This window comes from Physella acuta, unplaced genomic scaffold (assembly GCF_028476545.2).
Source record: "Physella acuta isolate Inbredline_101_S28 unplaced genomic scaffold, ASM2847654v3 ptg002317l, whole genome shotgun sequence".
NCBI lineage: Eukaryota > Metazoa > Mollusca > Gastropoda > Physidae > Physella > Physella acuta.
The window spans coordinates 35,344-59,457 of record NW_026733814.1 but is presented as its reverse complement, the minus strand read 5'-3'; the positions used below and the strand labels follow the sequence as shown (position 1 = coordinate 59,457).

Sequence of the window (24,114 nt, the reverse complement as noted above, 5' to 3'; positions counted from 1 at the left end):
TTCAGCTTTTGACATATGACCAAAGTTTTCAGTCTTCCCAAGCATGCCGTGTCGACATATTATTTTCTGGACAGTTGCACCTGACCAATAATGGGTTATAGCTCGTTGAGCTGGGTGGAAAAAGATTAAACAATAACACAATCAACCAGTGTTTCTTCCACACTTTTTACTCCGGGAGGGACACTTGAAATATTCGATGAGGGGGGGGGGGGGGAGATTAAATTTTTCTGGGGGGGGGGGGGGACACTGTTAAAAGTTCGGGGGGGGGGGGGGGGTAAACGTCGTTCTCCCCCCCCCCCCCCCCAGGAAGAGATGCCTGGAAGAAACTTTGCAATCAACTAATCCTTAGTGTATGGTTCAATTGAAAGCTTGTGTTCAACTAGAGTAGAGACTACTGCTAGGAATAGTGATAAGAGTTCCCTTTTCTAGCCTGACTTCCATGGGGCAAGTGAAGTAGAGTTCATGTTTCTGAGACCTCTGTATATGAAAGGAAAGTGTGATCAGCACTATGCCCAGCCGCTTTTACTTTCCCCAACGTGAGTGAGGTACCCATCAGTGCTGGGTGGACTCAGGGACGCTATGCTGACTTAAAACCTTAATTCGATTCGAGAATTAGCGGCAGAGGCGTAGCGACGGGGAGTGGGGGGGGGGGTACGATACATATGTCCCGGGGCCCCGACCCTTGGGGCGCCAAAATGGGGTTGGAAAAAAAATTAAAAGCTCATTTTAGCTGCAGTTTTGAATTATAAATATAAAAATATATGGGGGGGGGGGGGCAAATTGAAAGTTTGTCCACGGACGCCCGGAGGGGTCGCTACGCCTCTGGTAAGCGGTCTAGTGCTTTATCGCTAGGCCACGCCGTCCCATCACCAGAAACGTGTATGACAGGTATGACTATGAAAAGGAATTAAGTTAAATAAAAGCTTGTTTTTACTTTCTCGTATATACGTAGTATAGAGAAAGTATTGTAATCGTGCAAAAAAAAAATCGAGATTTTTACAAATCTCGACGTTTTACACCTCACTGATACGGAAAAACATAATTTTGCAATCTTGTCCGTATGTCTGTGTGTGTGTCTGTGTGTGTGTCTGTCCGTGTGTAAACACGATAACTTGAGTACCGTTACAGCTGGGTTGATGAAATTTCATATATAAGTATTTTATCAAAATCGTAGATCCGTATCAACTTTTGAGCGATTTCCGATAACCGGAAGTGGTACTTTTCCTACTTTGAATTTTTTAAAAGCCTATAACTTGAGTACTATTTCAGATAGATAAATTAAATTTCACATGTAAGTAAAAGATCTAATTCTCTACCTTCTGTTAAATTTTGAGTAATTTCCGTTGACTGGAAGTAGTAATTTACGCTACTTCCGATTTCTCAAAAAACTAATGTAAATTTTAAAAGTACTAATAATATTGCGCACTATTATGCGCTTTTTTTATTTGCGTTCACTTGGTGTGCAATTAATTTGTCTACGAGATTTATTCTATTTTTAAAACTTTAAGTATTTAAAATGGATTAAAAATCATGTCTATAGCCCGAGTTTCCATCCCCTGTTATTTTATATAAGAATATTCGAGAAAGTTTAGGGGAGATCACTCCCGGTTTATTAATTGTTGTGACTTATCTTTTTTTTTTTTACCATCGGCTTGAGGAGACGGAGTCAGATTTATTTTAGTGATCTGCTTTCTGACATGTTATAGGGTTTCATTCTGGTGAGAAGAGGGGCTCTTTCTGACATGTTATAGGGTTTCATTCTGGTGAGAAGAGGGGCTCTTTCTGACATGTTATAGGGTTTCATTCTGGTGAGAAGAGGGGCTCTTTCTGACATGTTATAGGGTTTCATTCTGGTGAGAAGAGGGGCTCTTTCTGACGTGTAGAGGGGCTCTTCCTGACATGTGTACAGTGTTTCTTCCAGACTTTTTTCTCCGGGGGCGCACTTGAAATTTTCGGGGGGGGCCAACAATTTGGGGGGGGGGGGGGGGGCGGACACTGTCAAAAGTATATATTTTCTATATAAATTCCATTTCTTCGGGGGGGTGGGGTAGACTGCCCCCCCCCCCCCCCCGAAGAGATGCCTGGAAGAAACTGCATGTGTAGAGGGGTTCTTCTGACATGTGTAGAGGGGTTCTTTTTGACATGTTCTGTCATTCGTTGATGATGGTTTATTGAGTATCTACAGCAAGTCTGGAAATGAAATAGTTATTCAGAAATTTGACATCCTGTCAGTGTGGAGAGTTCGATGGGATGATGAGGTCATTAAAATGGAACCTGAAATATAAGCAGTATGTTTAAGTGGGGATATGGGATTATTTCTTATAACAACATGGACATTCCAGGGAGAGGGGGAGGTGAGGGGCCAAACAGGCGGTTTATTTCTTCCCTGAATGAACTTTGTATATAAATGTTGTTAAAAAAGGATCTAAACAGCATCTTTCTTATTTTTCATATGTATACATTTGGAAATCAATCTTCAATGTTTTATAAATACGTATAAATGTTAAAATACTTTGTTTCATTAGAATATTGAAATTATGTAAAATATGTTGATGTTGTCGCACTTGTTTCAAATTTTAAATTGCAAATAAAAGAATTCAATGTTTAAAAAGAAAGATTTTTTTTTCGCCTCAGACACGTAATTTATAGCGTCAGTTGTGTGTTCGCTTTAGTATTACAGTTTTCATCATTGGCTTGTGAGGACTGATACAGATTTACAACAGTAATATTTCTTTCTTACTTGTAGCCTGCTTTCATTCATTTGAGATGGTTTACTTATACATAGATCTAATACAAAACGTCTAAATATTTTTTTAACAATATAAAACTTTAATAAACGGTATGTAGAAATTACGCCAATTTAACAATGTTCATATCAACAGTTCTCTAATCATTTAGCTCTTTTAATTCCTCTTCTGTGAACATTTGAGCCATTTTTATATTTAATCCTTATCTGTCCACTGAGTGAGAGCTTTTTAAAAAACTCTGCATACCCTAAGAAAAAATAATCCACTCTGTCTAAATCTGTTTTTATTTCTTCTGATGTAACCGACGCATCAGAGCCAAAAGATACTCGTCTTCTTTTCTTAGGCACATGTGGCTGTGTGAAACTTGTCTTCTCTTTGGTAGAGGATATGGGATAGATTTCTGTCGATTGTAGGAAAAAAGTCACAGGAAAAAAAAACACAGGAAAAAAAACACAGAAAAAAAGTCACAGGAAATAAAGTCACAGGAAAAAAAGTCACAGGAAAAAAAGTCACAGGAAAAAAAGTCACAAATATATATTTGCTTGATATTTGGTAATACTTTTATGTATTAAATATTTAGAGAGTGTAAATTAACTTAGGATTAATTAAATTTAATGTAATGTGTGTAGGCTGTATACGCATAGTAATTTTTATAATTCATCTAAAAATATTTAGTAAGAAGTATGTAGATTGTAATTATTTTAAACTTAAGATTAGTAGCATTTAATTGAATGTTCCAATGTCTATGGTTTTCATCGTGTTTTTTTTTAAATACCAACATTAAATTACCGTGAAATTGTAAGTTCATCTGACTTGCTGTCCTCAACTCATGGCAACAATAGTTATATTTAGTTCAACCACCTTTACTGCCCACATTTATCACGCTCATTACATAACAAAACTTAGGATCAAACAGAAAGCCGACAAGGTTCAAAGGCTGTCATTGACGCATAACGTCAACAACACAAAATATGTTCGGACAATGCCTAGTGAGGAGAGGCCGACCAGAGAATAGCCTACGGCAAAATTTGCTTACATTTCTTTTATAAACTTTTCTACCACATATTTAACTAAATGCGTAGCAAAAGTTGAGATTGTTGTGTAAATTATCTTAGAGTATTTTTTACTTACAATTGTTATAAACCATAATGCTTTTAACGTCTATAAATAATTTATGCTATCAAAAATACAACCCACAACAATAAACATACAAAATTTTACAATTCCTAACAAAAAAATCAAAATATTTCTAAAAAGATTTTTGTGACTTTTTTCTGTGACTTTATTTCTGTGACTTTTTTTCCGATAAAATTTTTCCACTGTGACTTTTTTTCTGTGACTTTTTTTCCTAGCAAAAACTGTGACTTTTTTTCTGTGTTTTTTTTTCCTGTGACTTTTTTTCCGTTTACCTTTCTGTCGCAGTCGGAAGGTCGGGCTAGGCAGGAATGTCAGATTCACACGAAATTTCAAATGGTCCTGTTTTGACCATATCATCACATGAAACAGAATTACACTGTCGTTTGCCACAGTACTGCTGCACATGTTAAAATGTGGACGCATGAACTCCATTTGATCTGTCCATTTCCATTTGGTCTGACCATTTTTATAAAAACTTTGACCCTAACCCTAACCCTAACCCATTTGGTCTGACCATTTCCATTTGGTCTAACCATTTTTATAAAAACTTTGACCCTAACCCTAACCCATTTGGTCTGACCATTTTTATAAAAACTTTGACCCCTTATGCTTCTTGTGAAAGTATCTTTTAGGTTGCGCCACTTTCGTTTTACATCTGCACCACTTTCACCCAGAATATTTCCTATCTCTTCATAAATTGGATCTTTCTTTTTTTTTAAAATCAGGATGTGACGCATCATACAATATTGGGTAACATTGGATCATTTGTATTAACTCCTCAATATTATTCTTTTTAGCAGCCATTTTTGTTGATACGTCTAAATCAGGGGCGTAGCGAGGGGGGGTGGGGGTGCGGACCGCACCGGGAGACACCATTTAGGGGGGTGACACCAAGGTAAAAAATAGCAAAATATATAGAGAAAAACTTGAGGGGGGTGCAAATCGAAAATGTGAAAGTTTGTCCCCGGGAAGGGTCGCTGCGCCTCTGTGGGGGTGACACCATTAAGTGACGCACCGGGTGACACCCGACCTCGCTACGCCACTGGTCTAAATATAAAGAAAAAAATTAAGTGGAGTTTGAACGTAGATCTAGTTGCGTCGCAAACAGCAAAAATTTAATAAAACTTTCTGTTATTTTAGAATCCATTATTGAATAAAGCTAATGGTTTTATATTACGATTGGAATCAAATGGTAATTTATACATCTAATTTTTTTCAAATATTAAAACTATTGAATATGACTTTTAACATGATAATTTTAAATATAATTAAACTAGGAACGTTATTCTAATTATATTACAATTGAATCTCTATATTATATTTAACGACACTCAGAGATCAAATGAAGGTTATATCCCTTGTTTAATGTAGAGATATAAATGGGAAGTAACTAGTAACGTTGTACAACTAATAATTTTTAATATCCTATCTAAGGGACATTTTGTCGATAGACATTTGTTGTAGCCATTATATAGCCGGCCTATGGATGTTGTCCTTTAATTAAATGCCCTTGTGGTTAGAGTAGGTCAATGACTTTGGAAGAAGGTTCAACCAACAATGGTCCGTTTAAAGCTGCGCGGTTGTGCGGCCGCGCAGTAGTTTAAAACTGTAGCGCAGTCCTTATATATATGCGTGTGTGTGTGTGCGTGCATGCGTGCGTGCGTGCGTGCGTGTGTGTGTGTGTGTGTGTGTGTGTGTGTGTGTGTGTGTGTGTGTGTGTGTGCCTCACAGTACACATTGCACTTTATCTTTTTCCACTTAGATGCAACGTCGGTTAAGTCCTAGGTTGTACAATAGATGTGTATGCTTCTAAAACCCAATCGACCTGTAGACTTTCGCCTCTCCCCCTAATTCGCTCTCTTCCACTGAGAGCGTCCTTTCTTTGATGCTAAGAAGTGGTTTCCAAGCCCACAGCCGAGAGTCCGAACGCCGAGGTCGAGTGCTAGTTATGTATTCGCAAAGCCTTGAGTTCAAATCCTGGTGAAAGCCCATCTATTGTGTAACTCTGTGGGACATCCCTCGACCATCACTTATTTCTTACAAGAGGAGAAGTGGTCAAGGACGACTTGACATTATGCTCACTATTCGTGGGTTTGGAACACACACACTCTACCTCACCTGTTCCAGTAGATCAGAAAAAACAACAGTATACATATATATATATATATATATATATATATATATATATATATATATATATATATATATATATATATATATATATATATATATATATATATATATATATATATATATATATATACAGTTAATCTATCTTCTTTTTATCGTTACCATAAAAAGCTTTAACCTGACTTTAAAAAAAAAACAACTATTGATCGTACATTTCACTCTACCTGCACTGGTCAGCATAAGCCATGTGTACCTCTTGCCCTTTCTTCCTTTCCCACTTTTACCCCTACCCCTCCCAAGTTACACAGTAAATCAGGTTAACAGAAATGACAACACCTGTCACTTTTGATAAGTTTACCTATAATTCGCCTATAAACACAAAACGGTGAACATTCAGGCAACTGGTATTAAAGATCATTATCCTAAGTCAAAACTCAATCAGTACAAAGGAACGTGTTGCATGCGTACGTTTTATAATCATGTTTATTTGTTTTATACTCATGATCATTTGTTTTATAATCATGATCATTTGTTTTATAATCATGATCATTTGTTTAATACTCGTGATTTTTTGTTTTAGATAACAAAGTATAAACATGCACAGAAACGATCTGGTGCAAGGAAACTGGTTATGTTTTCAAAAAAGATTTGATTTTTTAAAAGTTTAATTACCCTAGAAAATGGACACAGTTCTGAAAGCCGCACAGGTCTGAAGACAGACTGATACCGTAGGCTTAAAACCGGATGTGCCTCAAGGCTTAGAGCCGCACTGATGCCCTACGCACTAAATCCCACTGATGGCCTACGCACTAAACTCAATTAATGCCCTACGCATTAAGCCGAATTAATGCACAACATGCCCTTTGCGTTGCACCCGACTGATGCCCTTCGTACTACGCAGAGACTAATGCTCTACATACCCTACGCACTAAACCCGACGTATGCCCTACGCACTAAACCTGACTAATGCCCTACACACTAAGCCGGACTGATGCCCTACGCACTAAACACGACTAAGGCCCTACGTACTTAGCCCACATGTTGAACGGTGAGTATAAACCTACAGGTTTTTTGGACGGCCTACAGGTTTTACTGGACGGTCAGAATAACCTTGGACGCCAGTATAAACCTACAGGCGTCGTCTGACCCGCGGTGTGACTAATGAGCGACGACCCTCAGATCAATTAGATGACCGTGTCCCCGGCGCGCGCGGGGCGAGTAAAAAGGTCAAATGACCCCCAAGAGGTCACGGCGTTCTTGCCTACCTTGGAATGTACCTGAACTACGACCCGGTGTGTCACCACACGTCACCTGACTGACAGCCCGTGTGAAGATTAATGCCACTACAGAGTTGTGCTACTCGGTACGACGTCATTGCAATAGGGGCGTCGCGCCGGAATAGTGTGATAGAACTGGGTGGAATCTTTGACAGGGTAGTGTTGATATACACTGAATCGGTATGTTCTAGTGATAAACATACCAAAAAAAAAACATACTGACAGTTACGTGTATACACCTTTACAATCCTAAAAACATAAAAGTACACACATGCATTATATATATATATATATATATATATATATATATATATATATATATATATATATATATATATATATCTGTAGGCCTATATGTATATATAGGTATATATATATATATATATATATATATATATATATATATATATATATATATATAATATATATATATATATATATATATATATATATATATATATATATATATATATATATATATATATATATATATATATATATGTAATACGTGTACTTTTGTATATGCAACTATTATAATTCTTATAACATAGACAGCTGAATCAACCACAAGCTTACGATTTTAAAAACAAATGTCCCCGAACCAGATTCAGATCGCTACGTTTACGTCACAAAAATCGGTTAACTGACGTCACGCGTGACGACACAATGTGTGAAGGGAATAACGAGAACACCTGTCTCATCACCCGGACCATCGTCCGATCTCATACTGTTTCGATCTCGACTCCCCCCCCCCTCCCAATCACTTCCCCACCCCCTACCTCGAAGCGAGTTCAGTCCTGACGGCCGGGTTACATAATGACCCTGGCTATTTTTGTATCCTTGACCTTGATCATCACTGATGACCGCGTTAATTAGTCCCAGTGATATCGCTGACTTAACATGGGACATACTCTCATCTCAGAAACACAACTGGGTTAAAGTACACTCTAATCTCCATTAGAAACTAGACCCGTTGTGTTCTGGTGCTTTCCGGAACACAACTGGGTTAAGTACAGTTTAATTTCCATTAAAAACTAGACCAGTTGTGTGCTCGTACTGACGGATCAAACGCTTTATTAGTCTCGTAGAGGAGATTCTTATATCTCGTTATTCCATTCGCTCGAAGAATAATCAATCTAATTTCCTGCCTTGGCGTTTGATGCCTATGTTAAGAGATAATGTATAATATATTTGATGTTAATTAATGCGTATGTAGTACCGAGTACTTAAAATAGTCCGTTCTTGTCTAGTGCAGTAAAGTACTCCTTTGAACATGGTACTCTATAAGGGCAGGTGAAGTAGAGCTCATCTCTTTATGTGACCTTGTCGTATGGAGAAATGGTGTGGTCAGCATTATGTCCAACAGCCTTTACTTTCCCTGGCAGTGTTGAGATGACCTAGTGACGACCTACGGACTGGATCATGGGATCCGAACTCGAGACTTTCGGGTCAACTCTGCCATCCGACCACGCAGCAGAACTGCAGGCTGTTTCAGATTGTATAACGATTTCCTTAAAAAACTGAAAATCATCTTCAAGATATTTATCTCCTTACTTTTGAATAGCTTGGACTTGATGAAAATTTCAATTATAAATGTGATATTTTTTTTAGGCACTACCTGGATTCGAACTCGGGACCCTGTCTTAAAGCCCATGCCCAATTTACAAAGAACCATTATAAGCACAATTTTGTTTGCTGAATGCTTTGCATTTAACTACAAGAGTACATTAAACTTTGTATCTAGTCTGCGACATCGAAATATCACCTTAGTTTGCATGTGGGTAGGCGCACCACCGGACTCGATTCCGTAGAACGTCTCTGAGTCCACCCAGCTCGAATGGGTACCTGACTCACTTTACAGAAAGTAAAGCCGGCTGGGCATAGCACTGACTGCATCCTCCCTTCATACTCCGATGTCACAGAAACAGGTGAACTCTACCTCACCTGCACAACAGACAGTACCGAAAGGTATTTTACTAATGTGGCCCACTCCCAAGGAAGGAAGGGCGGAAAAGAGAGTCATACGACAACTTCAAACATATATATGTTGAGTGGTATTAATACGGAATTAACACGATAAGTTTTTTTAGATACAATATTTTAGTATTTAAGATTAAACATAAATTTAAATATAAATCTGAATTCAAAGGCTTGAAGTCAAGGAACGTCACTCCACTTTCACGCTAAGCACCAAAACAAATTGTCTCCCCTTTCGCGAGCTGCCTATTCTTCTTCTCTTGATTATGAATACCTCCATTGTTAATCCTAACCGACCATTCGGCGGGTGTCACCAGCTTTAAGCTTCCTGGGAGATTAGAAGATAATGTCTTAACCCCCACAGCTACGACCGTCGTAAACCATTCAACGTAATGTCCAGGGGATGAGGGGTTGGGTAGGGGTTGGCAGGGGGATGGGGGGGGGTCAGTTTTAGCACTTTTCCATGGCGGCGACGCGAAAATTAGGATATATGATAATGTTAACCTTAACGCTAATCGCGCGCGTGTCAAAGATTATAGAGGGGATAAGGGGAAAGTGTTATTCAAATTTGGGCCTTGAAAGGCTAATGGTGCGAAAATCTAAGACATTTTAACCATCCAGCTCTGGTGGATGGTTTAACCTATGAAATATCTCCTTCTCCAACTCCACCCTCCGCCCATTCCACACACGCGCACAAAATGAGTGACATCACATAAAGGTGTCTTGTCACATTTTTAAAGTAAATAATACAGAGCAAAAGGCGTGATCGTTATGTACACACACTTATATATATATATATATATATATATATATATATATATATATATATATATATATATATATATATATATATATATATATATATATATATATATATATATATGTGTGTGTGTGTGTGTGTATATATATATAATTCTGGGGCATGGCAGGCAAGGAGAACACAAAAAGTAACGTCCCTTAATTGCGTAAATTTTAAGTGGTACATTAAACCTCGTAGTGATGACCATCTATATATTCGTAAAACCCACCTCAAACAGAATGCAACAATTTTTGTTTTTATCTGCCCCTTATGTATGAGCTGCAGCTTAGTAGGCCTGTTGCTATTTACATGACTCTCACGACGGCCATGTTGAAAAGTTGAAACACAAAGTGCATTTTCACACGGTACAAGTTATGACACGATAAGCCGATGTGTTTTGTTTACGCTACATGGTTAAGTGTGCTTATTAGATGAAGGATGGTACAAATAATTACAGAAAAATTGCATTGAAAACGTCATAGAGAAAAAATATTGTAAATACCTATAGGAAATAAATCCCAGGAGAAAAAGTTTCAGGAGAAAACAATGGGAAAAAAATTCGCAGGTTAAAAATTACAACATAGTAAGATTACATTGTTATATTAGGTGTGTTAACAATCATGCATTAATGCTTTTTATTTTCTTTTTTCTAAACTAGATATTATAATCAACCATGCCAAAGAATTGTAATCTATCCACATAATTAGCTTGATTATTTCAATGTTTGTTTTCATAGAAACGAATATGTTATCAACTAAACAAGTAAATTTATTGCACTTTTAGTCCACACCCAAAAATAATTTGGGGAGGTTGGAACTCTTTTTACGAGTCACTTTACCATTTAAAGTTGTTTTTTTTTCGTTGTCACAAAACTGATGTTAAGTAAGTCTCTAGAGCCAGGGTCAGCGCCTATGGATGTCGTCCTACCTACTCTAGCTACGCCTCTGACAATATATACCAAGTTTTCCCTTAGCGCTCCCTTTCAATAATAGGGGTGTTTCGGATAATAACCCACCCCCATCGCCGGCTAGTTCTGGGCGTCATTAAGAAGTAAAAATGTCAAATCATTATTCAACATCATCAGCGCTACCGATCTCACCCTGCGCCATTTGTAGCCAAATTTTCGTTGACGCAAAGTTTCATCGCTCCATCTCAATTTAACCCTAGAAAGGTTACAAGGCCCCGTCTCAATTTAACCCTCAACATGCCCGCATAATTGGCACCGCGAGGGTTAATTACTGACCGCTGTGTCTGGTGATGGCGTCGACGTGAGCATTCATAGCGTCTGGTCTGCAAGCAGACGTCACCCACGTGTGAAGATAGAGGTGCATCGTGGGTCGCGCGGGATGGCAGTGATGAACTGCCTAGGGTCAAGATGGCTGAAAAGTAGGTCAACGGGTGGTATTTATAGTTACAAGCGGCGTGACATTTTCAGATGGTCAGTTTGGACGCGGGGCCTGGTGATTAGGTTGACCATTAGTCGGTCTGACCATAAGGGTATGGCAGGGACGTGGTGCGCATGCGCAACAAGAGACAACACAGGATTCTCATTGTGTGGGGTTAATTAATAGGTTAATTAATCTTTCAGTCGTAGAACAACAGAAGCTGGACTTTTCAACGTTGAAGTGTTTATATCAAATGCGTTGTGTTTGTTTTGCCACTGTTTTGTGTGATTAAATAGCCACATAATAGGATAAAAAATTAAAAGGATTGTTCAATATGAATACAATATGAATATCAATATGAATACACTTAATTTAGTGAATATCAATATGAATACACTTAAGTTAGACGTGAAAACTCTAGCTATTTAAAAGTTGCCGTTAGGGCAATACTTAACGCATTAAGTTAGAGTTAAGACTGGTATTAACGTCCCTGTGTCAACTCAGCTCTGATGGGTACCTAACTGACGTTGGGGAAAGTAAAAGCGGCTGGGCATAGCGCTGACAACACTATTCCTTCATATGCAGAGGTCACGGAAACAGGTGAACATTTCTTCACCTGCCCCGTAGACCGTCAGGTTCGAGAACTGCACTATTATAATCTGCTATTGTAATGTGGACTGGGTTTAAAGTTGGGTGAGCTCAGATTTTCTTCCAGGCATCTCTTCAGTCTAACGCCCAACCGAACAACATTGAATTTATATAGAAACTATATAATTTTACCAGTGCCCCTCAGATTATTTCAAGTGCACCCACGGAGAAAAATAGTCTGGAAGAAATATGGTTGAACTTGGTGTTAGATGTAATAACAGGAAAATATCATTAACACCCCCTGTCCAAGTATTAAATAAACCGGGAGTGATCTCCCCTAAACTTTCTCGAATATTCTTATATAAAAAACAGGGGATGGGAACTCGGGATATAGACATGAATTTTAATCCATTTTAAATACTTAAACTTTTTAAAATAGAATAAAATCTCGTAGAAAAAAGAATTGCACACCAGTGAACGCCAAATAAAATGTGCATAATAGTGCGGAATATTATTAGTACTTTATAAATTTACATTCGTTTTTTGAGAAATCGGAAATAGCGTAAATTACTACTTCCGGTCAACGGAAAATTTTATTGAAGGCAGCTAATTATATCTTTTACTTATATGTGAAATTTCATTTATCTATCTGAAATAGTACCCAAATTATAGGCTTTTGAAAAATTGAAAGTAGAAAAAGTTGTACTTCCTTTTACCGGAAATCGTCGAAGTAACGCTTATACAATAAAGCGTATAGAAAGTTAACATTTTTGTTGATGTTCATCTGTTTACGTGAGTTGCACGCGGATTCGAACTCGTGACCTTCGGATTAGCAGCCTAGCTGCCTACCGCTAGGCCACGCCGTCCCTGCTAGTCAAACTGACAATCTTGAATGTGACGACAATGTCGAATGATAGGTGGGTAGGTTAGCTTGTTGCCTTTCCCGCGACATAGGTCGCTGACAAGAGCTTTCCAGGTATCTCTGCTACTGTCCCCAGGTGTATCTAATCTTCTTGGTGTCTTCTCCCAGGTCACGTCTCAAAGAGTTATTTCTCCAGAATCCCAAACCTTTCATAGTCGGTTGAAATCTACTAGTGTCTTACCCAATCTTGTTTTTGTTTTTTTTGCGTCTGTCCCGCCCTCATCATCATCATCATTCCTTTGTGGTCCATGGGGAGCAAAGGGCTGCAACCACACATCTCCAGCGGACTCGGTTTTGGGCTGCTCCCTTTATCTGTGCCCATGTAAGCCCATGTGTTTTCGCCTCTTCTTCAACCGTTCTTCTCCATGTCTTCCTTGGCCGGCCCACCCTCCTTTTTCCCTGGGGATTCCAGTCCGAAGCATGTTTTGCGATGTTTTCTTTTTCTTTTCTTAATATGTGTCCGATCCATCCCCATTTATTGGCCTTGATATCTGTCTCTATTTGCTGTTGCTTTAAAGTTCGCCACAGGTCTTTGTTTGATATTTTGTCTGGCCATATTATTTTAAGTATATGCCGTAAGCATTGGTTTACGAATGCCTGTAGCTTATCAGTATTTGTCTTCGTGACCCTCCAAGTCTCCGAGTCATAGAGCAGCACTGCCTTGACAAGGTGCTTCTAGGGCTTGTTCTGACACTTTTGTAAGGATGCTGCTTGATGCATTTACTTTAAGGACTTTACCAATCCCACTTTGGATATTCAGGCCTGGGCATGACAAATAGAGCTATGCCTAATGCCTAACCTAAACCTTTTCACTAACCCTACTTTTAAACATAAGCCAGAATATCTGCAGATAATGATATCAATATAACAAAGAAACTGCGAACAGAAAATACATTTTAGTATACATTACGACACAATCACACTTTTAAAAAAAAATTAATTCAGCTCTCGATTAAAACAAAATTATGTTTATTCGACTCCGTGGAGTATTATTTAATTAAAACAATTAGAAGCTGTTTTTTTTCTTGATCTTATTAAATTTCTTGCATCAAAAAATAGAATAACCAGATCAGCATTAACGGTATGAGAAGTTTCAAGAACTCGTGATACGTCTTGAACACCTTCTGTGTACGGTAATTTTCTAATAATAGAACTAATAAGAACCGCAACCATCGTAAAGGGGAAGGTAAAGAACGCTAACTCTCTCACCGACAGGTCAAGAGGGGATGGGACGTAACTCCATGACTCAGAGAGTTTGGTCCTCGCTAAAAGCTTGACCAATAGGGCTTTTTGTTTGAGTTGGTGATGGCCGCAGTTGGAGTCGTATCAATGAGTTGTAAATAACAAACACAATGGCTGCCTCCAGCGCGGTCAATCCATCTTAGTTGCTACCATGGTATGCCCTATGTCAGGGGTCTCCAAACTTTTCAGTCCGAGGGCCGCATTAACTATCAAATTTCAGTTCGGGGGCCAGTTTCTTCAAGGCATGTCTTTAATTTTTCTGGGCAAAGTTCCTCACCCATCACCAACAGACGATTTTTCCTTGTACAAAAAGATCTCCGCGGGCCGGATGAGGGGACTTAGGGGCCGCATCTGGCCCGCGGGCCGTAGTTTGGAGACCCCTGCCCTAAGTTCTCAAAGTAACGATAGTGTGCAGGTTTAATGTTGAGCATTGTTCTAATGGTCATGGCTATTTGTAATACGGACATCAACTGACTAGGAGCAAAACTTAATGCGACCGAGGAGAGGGGGTTGGGGGTAGTTAAATATCATCCAACCGTAAACCCTTGGAAGATGCACATAGATTTAATAACATAATTCAGAATTGCACTGAAATAGTGTATCCCAATACGAAGTATAGTTGTGTGGGAGTTATGTTACAATCCTAGAAACGGACATTAGAAACTTGTGACAATTGATATACCAGATGTATATTGGTATATCGCCTTCGTGGCCAAGTGGTAAGGCGTCGGTCTCGTAAACCGAAGATCCAGGGTTCAATCCCCTGCGGAGGCAAGCTAAGTTTTTTATTCTTTTGCTTTCGCAGCTGCTATGTATAAACAATTTAGTTCAATATATATATATATATATATATATATATATATATATATATATATATATATATATATATATATATATATATATATATATATATATATATATATATATATATATATATATATATATATATATATATATATATATATATATATATATATATATATATAATATGAATGCATATTTTCTATAATTTATACAACGCAGTTAATTGTAGATTGACTTTTCACACACAGCACATTCTGCATGTAATTGGTTTTGACTGGAGCAGAACTAGTCTTGTATCGTCTCGTTAAGAACATAATTGAGTGCAGGCACTATTCCAGCTCACGTCTGCTGTTCACCCAATGTTCCTCCAGAATTTAATGGTCGCCACGTCCCTCCCCCACCTCACCCCCACCCCCCTTGTCTGGACATCAAGCCAGATCCCCACGGGGACGGTAAACCTGCCCAGCGTACCGTCTGCGGACTGGACTTGACTTTTCACCTGTTTGACCCCCAGACCCCCACCCCACCCCCCAGACCCACGTCCTGGTCAGCATCTACGTGGGACTCGTTACCCTGTCCAATTAAATCAATTTATGCACCTCTCACCGCTTGCTTTGACAGTCTAGTACCTGATATGTTTCAAATCTCTGAGGTATTGTGGTGCTGAATTGTGGGGTCAGCCTTTTGGCGCATTGAATTTCTCGTAGTCCGAAAGGTGGTGCGTACTAGTGCGTAGTTTCTTTGCGTTAGGGGAGTAGAACATACTTTTTCATTAACATATGATATGTGTTTACCCTCCGCATATTCTAATGTAAGTTGTATGACATTACCATAGATAGTCAAAACTCACCAAAAAAAAAAACAAAAAAAAACCACATACGTCCCCAGTCAAGCACCCATAAACAACGCATACAATGTGCTATAAACATTTAGCATCTCATCAGTTTTTGCTGACATTATTAAAGTAATTATAAAGACCTCTCTAAAAGTGTTAAAAGAATAAAATATGTAACTCATGGTAAAAAAATTATGCATCCGATAATTTTACAATGCTGAGATATTGCAAAAGTAAAGAAAAGAAAATTTAGTAGAATGTAACATTATTTTATACCTCCCATATACCACATAACATATTTTTTTAACAAAACTATGAAACAGGCTGTCACATAAATACGCGCATGATTCTATAAATAAGCATTCATGCTACTGTATCTTGATAGACATTTCATTTTTAGGTCGAGATTAAGGATAAATTTATATCAGAAAAATATCATTATTTATTTGGAAAGGGTTTTATCAAAATTTTAGAAATGTTCTCTGGTTTATGGTTAGTTTGGTTCTAGGATTCTATGGTTTAGATATGGGTTTAGAAATTTTCCTTGGTATTTGGTTTTAGTCTTATTTATGCATAAATAGTGATTAAGGTATAGAATCTATAGGCCTACTATGCTTAGAGCTTTGGCTGAATTAGATTAATCAATAGTGTTACTAATTGGGCTTTGGTTTGTTTTAATTAAGCCAATCACTTTCAACAAATGATGGGAATATTTTTGCAAACTAAGTTACTCTAACTATTTCGCGATGCTTGTTTGATGTATATTACACATCAAGTAAAGAACCACCCCCCTCCCACCCCCACACACACAAACAAGATGACTAACCAATGACCCCCACCTGCAGTACCAACTATCCACGCAAACCTAAACTTACAACATAACAAACAACATTGCATGGTTTCTATTTATATCCGTTACACCCCACCCCCTTTTCACCCCCTCCCCCAACCAATCCTCCACATCACGCGCTACTACGGTATCTTGTAAAACCCGCTACCTTGACCTTCCCCCTCCGCGTAACGATTCTATTTTTAGCACGCCAAAACAAGCGGGGTCGTATTCTGGCATTATCTCCTACCATTAATTGCACGTCCACGTCTACGGGACCGGCTCAATCGGACCGGCATGAGAAGCCGGTGCCCTCAGCCGTGTCTGACCGTGTCCAGAGGTCTTCTGTTTCCTGCCAGCCGGACCCATATCTTAATTGTTCTTCCTGGTGCTTCAAATCAACTTTGTCCGGCATTGATATGCTTCACTGACCAGAGGCGTAGCTAGGGGAGGGCGGGGAGGGCGGCCGCCCCGGGCGCCGACCATAGGGGGGCGCCAAATGGGGTAGAAAAAAATTATTAAAGTTCATTTTAAGCTGCAGTTTTGAATTATAAACAGTCAAAGTAAAGAAATTTAACGGCTGAGAGCCCTTGCATATTGATTTAACTGTTTTCTACCTTGATTGTGTAACTGTAAAACGTATATCCTTAAGAAATAGTGACCGGAAAAACCGCTTTCCAGCTTTCCTAGATCAGGGGGGCGCTTTTTCGAAGACTAAAATCGGAAAAATTCACACCGGATTTAGGAATAAGTAACCGATATCACTCCGAAAAAAAACCCATTGAACTAAAGCGTATTTTACGATTGTGTAACGTAAAAATAAAAGAGTTAGTGACGTTTAAAATTCACTCTACCTTTTTTTGTGCAAGATGGTGGGGGCACTTTTTCACCAACAAAAACCGAAGGATTTGTATTGGATCGCTTACTAGATAACTCTTTTAACTCTTTTAATCAATTGTATTAACACTTAATGTACGATTTCACTACCCAGTTTTGCTAAGTAATAACGCGGCTAGTTCTTTGTACGATTCTTACGATTCTCTCAACTTCATAGTGAGAGATCAGATACTTTTACTTGATTGCATTACATCTTGCCTGGATCGCTGCATAAAAGAGAAATAAATATCACAAATTCTTGTATCGCTATCCAATCAGTAAAATAGCAGACTGTCGGCGCGAGTGGGTGGGAAGCGACACTCTTTGACAAAATTTGAAGAGAGAAGAAAACTAGTATATTGTACTGATTATTTACTTTGTTTAACTGATAATTCAAAACTGTAATATAGGCCTACAATTATCGAAATTGTTCTAAAGATACGCCCAAAAGTAGACCAAATAAGCTTGCACCTTCTACACCTTAAGCAGTGGTTCTTAACTTTTTGGAATCACCGAACCCTTCTTAATAGTTGCATCATGCACACCGACAAAATCCGATCGTGAATCATAAAAAGACTGTGCTAAACGCATTAGCACCGCTACAATTTTAATTTTTTTCTGACATTACTAATCATCATTTTTTAAAGGATAATGCATCTTTTATTGGCGTCGAGTGAAGTTTTAGGGAACGACAATCAGCGTAATTGTTAATTTTTTTCCAGACTGTCGCACACACATACACACACACGTGTATATATATATATATATATATATATATATATATATATATATATATATATATATATATATATATATATATATATATATATATATATATATATATATGGGGGCGCCAAACTGAAAGTTCGCCCCGGGCGCCGGGAGGGGTCGCTACGCCTCTGTCACTGACTGAAAAGGTCGTTAACCTTGAAAGATATTTTTAAGCGGACTATAGCTAGACAAATGGAACGGTGTGGCCTAGCAGTAGAGCGCTAGGCTGCTAACCCGAAAGTCTTGAGTTCGAATCAGTGTTCAAGTCAGTAGACTTCGCTAAGCCCAGCCAGCTTTGATAGGTACCTAACTCACATTAGGGAAAGAAAAGGCGGTATGCCAAATTGCCGACCACACCGTCCCTTCAAATGCCGAGGTCAAGAAACATGAACTCTACTTCATCTGCCTATGGGATCGCTAGGTCTAAAGAGGATTCTTTACTTTACAGCTAGACACGTTACCACTGACCATCCCTTTTTTATCACTGATAGAACTGCTACCACTGTCCATAGCTTTTTTTCTCACTGGTAGAACAGTTACCACTGACCATCACTTTTGTATCACTGGTACAACTGTTACCACTGACCATCACTTTTGTATCACTGGTACAACAGTTACCACTGACCGTCACTTTGGTATCACTGGTACAACTGTTACCACTGACCATCACTTTTATATCACTGGTCGAACTGTTACCACTGACCATCCCATTTAGACACCACCGTAAACGTCATCGCCGGTGATGCAACGTGCCAACACCTAAAGTGCTACCTTCAACAATAGGATGACGGCACCTCATTACTGGCGTGTAACAGGCGGATGGCGTAAAAGACAACCTGTTACTAATTGACAACAGATTGCCGTCTACAATTCTAACGTGCCATTTTAGATAGAATAAGGTTCTGTGCGCAGTAGCGTAGCGAGGGGGGGGGGCGGGACATATGTCCCCGGGCGCCGACCTTAGGGGGCGGCAAAATGGGTTGGAAAAATAAATTGAAAGGTTGAAGGGGTGCAGATCGAAAGTTTGAGGGGGGGGGGGGGGGGTGCAAATCGAAAAGTTTGAGGGGGGGGTCGAATCGAAATCTTGGGGGGGGGGGGGGGGGGGGTGCAAATAAAAAAAGTTTGTCCCCGGGCGCCGGGAAGGGTCGTTACGTCTCTGTCTGTGTGGTCGGGTGGTAGAGCTTACGATTGCTGGCCTAAAGGTCTCGACTCTGCTTCATCTGCCCCATGTGTCTTGGGAACGAAAGGGGGGGGGGGGTATGATTCTTTGGGTTTAAAAATTATTATTATCTAGAAAACAAACTTAAAGGGAAATGTTTTTTAAATCTCACGACACAAAAAATAATCAATGGCATATCGTAAGAATTGTACTAAAACAGTAACATTTTGTTTCAAACACACGATTAATCACACGCGATTAAAACTTAGAATTCATTGCCTAATCGGCTTTACTAATCCGGATTAGACCCTAGACGGCTCTAGAAAGACGAGTGAGGGGAAATCTCTAGACCACCCCGCCCTTCGCCATGTGGAACAACTCTCTTTAATCATCCGATAAATCATGTTTCCATGTGGCGATCGCGCAGGTCGTAACCTCCCGCGCGCTCCGCCAATCTGGTAGCGATGACGCAATCCGCGGCGTCTCACGCAATCAAACACGGACGAGGTAACGACTCCCGGTCCGGCCGACAATTCAATTCTAGTTGGTTTAGCGTATGTGTCACGCCGACGTGACGTTGATCACGATCACGCTAATGTTGTCAGTTTCCTGTCAGCGTGAACATATTTCTCGGGCAGAAAAACCAAACAAATTAATCTCCATCGGCGCCCGAGTTCGACGCCAAGTTGGAAGAGGGGACTGGTAGTGTTTAGTAATGATGCTACTATTGTAAACCGTCTTGTCGCGTGAGAACGCTGAATAAATATCTTAGTTTGTTGGCGCTTGTGATTTTTTTTCAGTGTGTTTAACTGTGGTTTTTTCAGTGTGTTTAACTGTGGTTTTTTTCAGTGTGTTTAACTGTGGTCTTTTTCAGTGTGTTTAACTGTGATTGTTTCAGTGTGTTTAACTGTGTTTTTTTTCAGTGTGTTTAACTGTGGTTTTTTTCAGTGTGTTTAACTGTGTTTTTTTTTCAGTGTGTTTAACTGTGGTTTTTTTCAGTGTGTTAAATTGTAGTTTTTTGCTTGTTGCCCTAGGTCAAGGTCGCCAGATGTCTTCATGAAAATGTGGGTGTGGCTCGTTTCATCATATCTCTGATGACATTTGACCTATGTCATGTTAATATCGAGTTAATGACATGGTATTTTTCAGCTCATGTCTTTGTTTTATTCATCACATCCATAATTCCATGTCATATTCTCATCATCCTCATGTCATGTCATATTCACCTCATCCACATGTCATGTCATGTCATTTTCACCTCACCCGAATGTCAATTCATATTCATTTCACCCATATGTCATGACATATTCACCTCATGTCATGCTATTACTATCCCTCGTCTTACAAACACCCAACTAAAGGCTTACCATATGCCACACCCATCCAACACATATCTTCGGGGGGGGGGGGGAGAGACTCCGTCCACCTAGAAGAGATGCCTGGAAGAAACTCTGCAAACGTCTATTTTTACGACACCCCTACCTACGCCCCCACCTCATTGCTCCCCACTCCCTCAAGCTATCCCCCTCTCTTAACCCTCCCCCCCCCCCCGCCTCTCACTCCTTGGTCAACAATGATTTGAGTACCAAATCTCAAACTAACGGATTACCATTTCTATCCACCCCACCCCACCCCTACCCCCACCTCACCTTCTATAAACACGTCCCACCTCCCACCCACCCCTCCCCCCAAGTTAAAAAAAAACGTCCTTGGTCAGTTTCGAACCTTGTGTGCAGCCAGTCCTAAAGTGTCAAACGAAAAAAGAATCGTCCTGCTATTTTACAAATCCCGATAACTCAAAAGCCCAGTGCCAAAAATATTCCCCCCTCCCCCCAAAAAAAGAAGGGGGCGGGGGTATTCTGAGATACAAAGCACGGTCATCAGGAGAATGTATGGATGCTTGAATGCCAGGTGACATCAAAGTCCTGTTGACATCAAGTGACATCAGACAGCGGAGAAGTGTCCAGTTCTTATTGAGAGAATATTTATGACATACACTTCTAAGTCCGTATATGGTGGCATATAAATAAAGGCTAACACTTTGAATTGTCTTTGAATTGACTTTTTTTTATATAAAAGAACCAGAGTTTCTTCCAGGCATCTCTTTGCCCCCCCCCCCCGAAAAAATTCTACCGCCCCCCCCCCCCCCGAACGGATTGAAATTTATATAGAAGATTTATACTTTTAACAGTGTCCGCCCCCCCCCCCCCCCCCGAACAAAGTCTACCGCCCCTCCCCTCCCCCCCCCCCCCAGAAAATCCAAGTGCCCCCCCCCCCCCCAGGAGACAAAAGTCTGGAAGAAACACTGAAAAGAACGGGGGGGGGGGGGGGTAAAATACAAATTATCAGTTTCATGAGTTACGGAAAAAAATCACAAACATTTTTTTTACTCCAAAATGAAAGTAGGCGTATATTTTTTGTGACGTCATTACAAAGAAATCGAACTACAGAGACTGCGTTTTTTTTAAATACAGAATCGAGAGAGATCAAGGCCGGTAACGTGTCAGACTTGGACGACGTTTGCACAGATTGATGGGACCCTGTTTCCATCAGATACGTTTAGGATTAGGGTTAAGTGGCAAGGGGATTACCGGCCTTTACATTTCTTTTTGTGAAGCGGGGATTTTTTTCCTTTTTTCCTATCCGGTTTGTCAGCAAACAAAATAAAATTCCGGCCTTCAAAAATTAGTGTCAGCTGAAGGACCGGACCAAAATGACCGGAAGGTCCACCCACCTCGAGGTGGTAACAAAACACCCGGGGACCGGTCACCGGTTTTTATGGCGGCCATCTTTCGCGTCCATCCTTATCATTTCGTCATTTCCTGTCGGTGGGTGACTGAGTGTGGGTATTAGATGAAATCACCGGGTTGGAAAGAAAAAAAAATGTCTAAAAAAAAAATTTCCGCATCTGCGCATGCGCGTTAATGTAACGTGTTCTCTGATTGGTTAAAAATCGTAAAAGGAGGGAAGGTAGGGTTGTAAATAATCGTGCCAATACACAGAGGGACCCCGGGTTTTTGAATTCCTGTGCCGAAGCTGAAGTACCCCTCCCGACGTAGAGAAACAGCGATGGACGACGTACAATGAGGCGGTTACGTCGGCTAATTGCAAGCATGTCAAGAACACTTCGCGGGAGGCTGAGCCGATTGGAGTTTGCCTTGACCATGTTTATCTCCCCTGGTCTCCATTGTTGTTGCTTCCCCTGACCCCTCCCTGGACTAAAAGTATACAGACCAAACTATGGCCAGGGGATGGTTGCCATTACCTCCCTTGTTAAAATCCCACACGGGTTCTTTCTGTTAGCAGGGATTCTTTCCCTTTAATTTTATAAAAATACTGCAACAAATAGGATTTCTTAGGGTCTGTTTGTAAGAGAATTGGAATAGATAAAACAAAACAGGGTTGTACACAACATAGATCCATAAAAGTAACAAGGTCTTTGTAGATTCTAGCATAAATTAAATACATAAAAGTAACAAGGTCTATCATAAATACATACAAGTTAATAACATACCAGTACCGGAGTTTTACAACATAACTATATACCATTATTAGGATTTTTACAACTTTTTTTTTAGTTTGTTCTATTACATAAATATACACATTTTAAAATAAATATGAAACATTGTCGTGCATTGTAGTTTTTTTTTTTCTCATTTAGTGGGAAAACCCACGAATCTCCTCCCCCCCCCCCCCCCCCACATACACACAACCTCCCACCTAGTTTCAAGACTTTCCTATGTTCTACAAATGACTGAAGCGAAGCTGACTTGGTCTTATTAAAGTCACAGGCCGACAGTGAAGTGTCAAACAGAATACATGTCATTTCAACACAACTTTTTCTCTCTCTAGACATGGGCTGTTAGGGACAGGCGCTTCGAAATGGGGGGGGGGGGGGGGGGGGGGGTAGGGGAGTGATGATTGAGAGAAAATATATCAAATTTTTTTAATATTATTCAACGTTAGATTACTAAAATAAATTCGGGAACGGCGTGGTCAAACAGTAAAGTGCTCGACTACCCTAAGTTTACTGAGCTATTAAGCATGTAAGTAAAGTTCATGTATGGAACATACAGTCCATGGGACAAAGGAAGTAGAGTTCACCTGTTTCCGTAATCTTGGCATATAAATGGATAATGTGGTCAGCACTATGCCCAGCCGCCTTTACTTTCTCTAACGTGAGTTAGGTACGCATCAGAGCTAGGTGGACTCAGGGACGTTCTCTTGACTTGAACACGGATTCGAACTCGAGATTTTTGGGTTAGCAGTCTAGCGCTCTATCGCTAGGCCATGACGTCACACAATGAACGATCAATGGTACCCGATAAACGTAAAGTAAAAACAAAAACTGTCCACTTAGAGAGGACCGAACTATCTCTTCACTTTATCTTCCCTACTTACAGCCAAGGGTTAACTTATAATGTATTGTACTTAAATTATATAAAATAGGAATAAAATATGGTAATTAAGCAGGTGAAGTAGAGCTCTTCTATCTCTGTGACTAGTGTAATGTCCAGTCGTATTTCGTCAACGGCTACAATTAAAGTTGGGTAGGGCGGAGAAGTAGAGGCAGGTGGCGTTACCCAGGGTGTGGTTGGGTGGAGTAACTCCACTAGGGGGTGGCAGGGCAGGAGAT

General features: G+C 39.7%; 1 non-coding gene across 1 annotated transcript; it reads left to right on the top strand.

Moving 5' to 3' along the window:
- Positions 1–14,906: 14,906 nt before the first annotated feature.
- On the top strand, positions 14,907–14,978 carry Trnat-cgu (transfer RNA threonine (anticodon CGU)). The gene has a single exon. It is a non-coding gene; the product is annotated as a tRNA-Thr (tRNA).
- Positions 14,979–24,114: the final 9,136 nt, after the last annotated feature.